Source organism: Papaver somniferum, unplaced genomic scaffold, assembly GCF_003573695.1.
Source record: "Papaver somniferum cultivar HN1 unplaced genomic scaffold, ASM357369v1 unplaced-scaffold_99, whole genome shotgun sequence".
NCBI lineage: Eukaryota > Viridiplantae > Streptophyta > Magnoliopsida > Ranunculales > Papaveraceae > Papaver > Papaver somniferum.
In genome coordinates this window covers 1,888,317-1,896,061 of record NW_020653081.1, presented here as the reverse complement: position 1 = coordinate 1,896,061, position 7,745 = coordinate 1,888,317, and positions in this window count along the sequence as shown.

The following is a 7,745-nucleotide window of genomic DNA, read 5'->3' as shown; positions in this document are numbered from 1 at the left end:
TCGCAACCTGAGTTCAGTAATAGGTTTCAGTTTCATCCTATCTGATATATTTGACACCTCAAACCTCGCCTGGACGAGAACATCAGGTATGTATATGGTAATCTTGCTACCAGAGTTCAGTAATAGGTTGCAGTTTCATCCAATCTGATATATTTGACACCTCAAACCTCGCCGGGACGAGAACATCGAGTCTGTATATGGAAATATCGCAACCTGAGTTCAGTAATAGGTTGTAGTTTCATCCAATCTAATATATTTGATACCTCAAACCTCGCCTGGACTAGAACATCGGATCTGTATATAGTAATCTTGAAACCTGTGTTCAGTAATAGGTTGCATTTTCATCCAATCTGATATATTTGACACCTCAAACCTCGTCGGTACGAGAACATCGGGTTTTTATATGGTAATCGTGCAACCTGATTTCAGTAATAGGTTTCAGTTTCATCCAATCTGATATATTTGACACCTCTAACCTCTCCTGGACGAGAAAATCGGATCTGTATATGGTAATCTTGCCACCAGAGTTCAATAATAGGTTGCATTTTCATCCAATCTAATACATTTGACACCTCAAACCTTGTCGGGACGAGAACATCGGGTTTGTATATGGCAATCTTGCAACCTGAGTTCAGTAATGGGTTGCAGTTTCATACAATATGATATATTTGACACCTCAAACCTCACCGGGTCGAGAACATCGAGTCTGTATATGGCAATCTCGCAACCTAAGTTCAGTAATAGGTTGCAGTTTCATCCAATCTGATATATTTCACCCCTCAAACCTCGCCTGGACGATAATATCGGGTCTGTATATGGTATATTGAAACCTGAGTTCAGTAATAGGTTGCAGTTTCATCCAATCTGATATCTTTGACACCTCAAACCTCGCCTGGACGAGAACATCGGGTCTGTATATGGTAATCTTGTAATCTGAGTTCAGTATTAGGTTGCAGTTTCATCCAATCTGATATATTTGACACCTCAAACCTCGCCGGGACGAGAACATCGAGTCTGTATATGGCAATCTCGCAACCTGAGTTCAATAATAGGTTGCAGTTTCATCCAATCTAATATATTTCACACCTCAAACCTCTCCTGGACGAGAATATCGGGTCTGTATATGGTATCTTGCAACCTGAGTTCAGGAATAGGTTGCAGTTTCGTCCAATCTGATATATTTGACACCTCAAACCTCGCCGGGACGAGAACATCGGGTCTGTATATGGTTATCTTGCAACCAGAGTTCAGTAATAGGTTGCAGTTTCATCCAATATGATATATTTGACACCTCAAACCTCGCCTGGACGAGAACATCGGGTATGTATATGGTAATCTTGCTACCAGAGTTCAGTAATAGGTTGCAGTTTCATCCAATCTGATATATTTGACACCTCAAACCTCGCCGGGACGAGAACATCGAGTCTGTATATGGAAATATCGCAACCTGAGTTCAGTAATAGGTTGTAGTTTCATCCAATCTGATATATTTGATACCTCAAACCTCGCCTGGACTAGAACATCAGATCTGTATATAGTAATCTTGAAACCTGTGTTCAGTAATAGGTTGCATTTTCATCCAATTTGATATATTTGACACATCAAACCTCGTCGGTACGAGAACATCGGGTTTGTATATGGTAATCTTGCAACCTGATTTCAGTAATAGGTTTCAGTTTCATCCGATCTGATATATTTGACACCTCTAACCTCTCCTGGACGAGAACATCGGATCTGTATATAGTAATCTTGCAACCAGAGTTCAATAATAGGTTGTATTTTCATCCAATTTAATATATTTGACACCTCAAACCTCGTCGGGACGAGAACATCGGGTTTGTATATGGTAATCTTGCAACCTGAGTTCAGTAATAGGTTCCAGTTTCATCCAATATGATATATTTGACACCTCAAACCTTGCCTGTACGAGAACATCGGGCTTGTATATGGTATTCTTGCAACCTGAGTTCAGTAATAGGTTACAGTTTCATCCAATATGATATCTTTGACACCTCAAACCTCGCCTGGACGAGAACATCGGGTCTGTATATGGTAATCTTGCAACCTGAGTTCAGTAATAGGTTACAGTTTCGTCCAATCTGATATATTTGACACCTCAAACCTCGTCGGGACGAGAACATCGGGTCTGTATATGGTTATCTTGCAACCAGCGTTCACTAATAGGTTGCAGTTTCATCCAATCTGATATATTTGACACCTGAATCCTCGCCGGGACGAGAACATCGAGTATTATATGGCAATCTCGTAACCTGAGTTGAGTAATAGGTTTCAGTTTCATCCTATCTGATATAATTGACACCTCAAACCTCGCCTGGACGAGAATATCGGGTATGTATATGGTTATCTTGCAACCTGAGTACAGTATTAGGTTCCAGTTTCATCTAATCTAATATATTTGACACCTCCAACCCCGCCTGGACGAGAACATGGGGTTTGTATATGGTAATATTGCAACCTGAGTTCAGTAATAGGTTGCAGTTTTATCTAATATAATATATTTGACACCTCAAACCTCGCCGGTACGAGAACATCGGGTCCGTATATGGTAATCTTGCAACCTGATTTCAGTAAAAGATCGCAGTATCATCCAATCTGATATATTTGACACCTTTAACCGCGCCTGGACGAGAACATCGGGTCTGTATATGGTAATCTTGCAACCTGAGTTCCGTAATAGGTTGCAGTTTCATCCAATCTGATATATTGGTCACCTCAAACCTCGCGTAGACGAGAACATATGGTAATCTTGCAACCTGAGTTCATTAATAGGTTGCATTTTCATCCAATATGATATGTTTGACACCTCAAACCTCGCCTGAACGAGAACATCGAGTTTGTATATGGTAATCTTGCAACCTGCGTTCAGTAATAGGTTGCAGTTTCGCCTAATCTGATATATTTGACACCTCAAACCTCGCCTGGACAAGAACATCGGGTCTGTATATGGAAATCTTGCAATCAGAGTTCAATAATAGGTTGCATTTTCATCCAATCTAATATATTTGACACCTCAAACCTTGTCGGGACGAGAACATCGGGTTTGTATATGGCAATCTTGCAACCTGAGTTCAGTAATAGGTTCTAGTTTCATCCAATATGATATATTTGACACCTCAAACCTTGCATGTACGAGAACATCGGGTCTGTATATGGTAATCTTGCAATCCGAGTTCAGTATTAGGTTGCAGTTTCATCCAATCTGATATATTTGACACCTCAAACCTCGCCTGACGAGAACATCAGGTATGTATATGGTAATCTTGCAACCAGAGTTTAGTATTAGGTTGCAGTTTCATACAATATGATATATTTGACACCTCAAACCTCACCGGGACGAGAACAACGAGTCTGTATATGGAAATCTCGCAACCTAAGTTCAGTAATAGGTTGCAGTTTCATCCAATCCGATATATTTCACACCTCAAACCTCTCCTGGACGAGAATATCGGGTCTGTATATGGTATCTTGCAACCTGAGTTCAGTAATAGGTTGCAGTTTCATCCAATCTGATATCTTTGACACCCCAAACCTCGCCTGGTCGAGAACATCGGGTCTGTATATGGTAATCTTGCAATTTGAGTTCAGTATTAGGTTGCAGTTTCATCCAATCTGATATATTTGACACCTCAAACCTCGCCTGACGAGAACATTGGGTCTGTATATGGTAATATAGTTAGCAGAGTTCAGTAATAGGTTGTAGTTTCATCCAATCTGATATATTTGACACCTCAAACCTCGTCGGGACGAGTACATCGAGTCTGTATATGGAAATATCGCAACCTGAGTTCAGTAATAGGTTTCAGTTTCATTCTATCTGATATATTTAACACCTCAAACCTCGCCAGGACGAGAACATCGGGTTTGTATATGGTAATCTTGCAACCTGAGTTCAGTAATAGGTTGCAGTTTCATCCAATCTGAAATATTTGACACCTCAAACCTCGCCTGACGAGAACATCGGGTCTGTATATGGTAATCTTGCTACCAGAGTTCAGTAATAGGTTGCAGTTTCATCCAATCTGATATATTTGACACCTCAAACCTCGCCGGGACGAGAACATCGAGTCTGTATATGGAAATATCGCAACCTGAGTTCAGTAATAGGTTTCAGTTTCATCCTATCTGATATATTTGACACCTCAAACCTCGCCTGGACGAGAACATCGGGTCTGTATATGGTAATCTTGCAACCTGAGTTTAGTAATAGGTTGCAGTTTCGTCCAATCTGATATATTTGACACCTCAAACCTCGCCGGGACGAGAACATCGGGTTTGTATATGGTTATCTTGAAACCAGAGTTCAGTAATAGGTTGGAGTTTCATCCAATCTGATATATTTGACACCTCAAACCTCGCCAGGACGAGAACGTCGAGTCTGTATATGACAATCTCGTAACCTGAGTTCAGTAATAGGTTTCAGTTTCATCCTATCTGATATATTTGACATCTCAAACCTCGCATGGACGAGAATATCGGGTCTGTATTTGGTTATCTTACAACCTGAGTTCAGTAATAGGTTGCAGTTTCATCTAATCTAATATATTTGACACCTCAAACCCCGCCTGGACGAGAACATGGGGTTTGTATATGGTAATATTGCAACCTGAGTTCAGTAATAGGTTGCAGTTTTATCCAATCTAATATATTTGACACCTCAAACCTCGCCGGTACGAGAACATCGTGTCCGTGTATGGTAATCTTGCAACCTGATTTCAGTAAAAGATCGCAGTATCATCCAATCTGATATATTTGATACCTTTAACCGCGCCTGGTCGAGAACATCGGGTCTGTATATGGTAATCTTGCAACCTGAGTTCAGTAATAGGTTGGAGTTTCATCCAATCTGATATATTTTAACCTCAAACCTCGCCTGGACGAGAACATCGGGTTTGCATATGGTAATCTTGCAACCTGAGTTCAGTAATAGGTTGCAGTTTCATCCAATCTGATATATTGGACAACTCAAACCTCGCCTAGACGAGAACATATGGTAATATTGCAACCTGAGTTCATTAATAGGTTGCATTTTCATCCAATATGATATATTTGACACCTCAAACCTCGCCTGATCGAGAACATCGGGTCTGTATATGCCGATCTCGCAACCTGAGTTCAGTAATAGGTTGCAGTTTCGTCTAATCTGATATATTTGACACCTCAAATCTCGCCTGGACGAGCACATCGGGTCTGTATATGGTAATCTTACAACCTGAGTTCAGTTATAGGTTGCAGTTTGAACCAAATTGATATATTTGACACATAAAACCTCGCCTGGACGAGAACATCGGGTTTGTATATGGTAATCTTGCAACCTGCTGATATGTGCCAAATATTGCATTATTTCTTATCATTTTATTAGCACTTATCCCATTTTGCATACCATTAATTAGCCTTGCACATCGGGTCTGTATATGGTAATCTTGCAACCTGAGTTCATTAATAGTTTGTATTTTCATCAAATATGATATATTTGACTCCTCAAACCTCGCTTGAACGAGAACATCGGGTCTGTATATGGCGATCTCGCAACCTGAGTTTGGTAATAGGTTGCAGTTTCGTCTAATCTGATATATTTGACACCTCAAACCTCGCCAGGACGAGAACATCGGGTCTGTATATGGTAATCTTGCAACCTGAGTTCAGTATTAGGTTGCAGTTTCATCCAATCTGATATATTTGACACCTCAAACCTCGCCTGACGAGAACATCAGGTCTGTATATGGTAATCTTGCAACCTGAGTTCAGTATTAGGTTGCAGTTTCATACAATATGATATATTTGACACCTCAAACCTCATCGGGACGAGAACATCGAGTCTGTATATGGAAATCTCGCAACCTAAGTTTAGTAATAGGTTGCAGTTTCATCCAATCTGATATATATCACACCTCAAACCTCGCCTGGACGAGAATATCGGGTCTGTATATGGTATCTTGCAACCTGAGTTCAGTAATAGATTGCAGTTTCATCCAATCTGTTATCTTTGACACCTCAAACCTCGCCTGGACGAGAACATCGGGTCTGTATATGGTAATCTTGCAATCTGAGTTCAGTATTAGGTTGCAGTTTCATCCAATCTGATATATTGGACACCTCAAACCTCGCCTAGACGAGAACATATGGTAATATTGCAACCTGAGTTCATTAATAGGTTGCATTTTCATCCAATATGATATATTTGACACCTCAAACCTCGCCTGATCGAGAACATCGGGTCTGTATATGCCGATCTCGCAACCTGAGTTCAGTAATAGGTTGCAGTTTCGTCTAATCTGATATATTTGACACCTCAAACCTCGCCTGGACGAGCACATCGGGTCTGTATATGGTAATCTTATAACCTGAGTTCAGTTATAGGTTGCAGTTTGAACCAAATTGATATATTTGACACATAAAACCTCGCCTGGACGAGAACATCGGGTTTGTATATGGTAATCTTGCAACATGCTGATAGGTGCCAAATATTGCATTATTTCTTATCATTTTATTAGCACTTATCCCATTTTGCATACCATTAATTAGCCTTGCACATCGGGTCTGTATATGGTAATCTTACAACCTGAGTTCAGTACTAGGTTGTAGTTTCATCCAATCTGATATATTTGACACCTCAAACCTCGTAGGGACGAGAACATCGAGTCTGTATATGGAAATCTCGCAACCTGAGTTCAGTAATAGGTTTCAGTTTCATTCTATCTGATATATTTGACACCTCAAACCTCGCCAGGACGAGAACATCGGGACTGTATATGGTAATCTTGCAACCTGAGTTCAGTAATAGGTTGCAGTTTCATCCAATCTGATATATTTGACACCTCAAACCTCACCTGACGAGAACATCGGGTCTGTATATGGTAATATTGCTACCAGAGTTCAGTAATAGGTTGCAGTTTCATCCAATCTGATATATTTGACACCTCAAACCTCGCCGGGACGAGAACATCGAGTCTGTATATGGAAATATCGCAACCTGAGTTCAGTAATAGGTTTCAGTTTCATCCTATATGATATATTTGATACCTCAAACCTCGCCTGGACGAGAACATAGGGTATATATATGGTAATCTTGCAACCTGAGTTCAATAATAGGTTGCAGTTTCATCCAATCTGATATATTTGATACCTCAAACCTCGCCTGGACTAGAACATCGGATCTGTATATAGTAATCTTGAAACCTGTGTTCAGCAATAGGTTGTATTTTCATCAAATTTGATATATTTGACACATCAAACCTCGTCGGTACGAGAACATCGGGTTTGTATATGGTAATCTTGCAACCTGATTTCAGTAATAGGTTTCAGTTTCATCCAATATGATATATTTGACACCTCAAACCTCACCTGACGAGAACATCGGGTCTGTATATGGTAATCTTGCTACCAGAGTTCAGTAATAGGTTGCAGTTTCATCCAATCTGATATATTTGACACCTCAAACCTCGCCGGGACGAGAACATCGAGTCTGTATATGGAAATATCGCAACCTGAGTTCAGTAATAGGTTTCAGTTTCAACCAAACTGATATATTTGAAACCTAAAACCTCGCCTGGACGAGAACATCGGGTTTGTATATGGTAATCTTGCAACCTGCGTTCAGTAATAGGTTGCAGTTTCATCCAATCTGATATATTGGACACCTCAAACCTCGCCTGGACGAGAACACCGGGTCTGTATATGGTAATCTTGCAACCTGAGTTCATTAATAAGTTGCATTTTCATCCAAT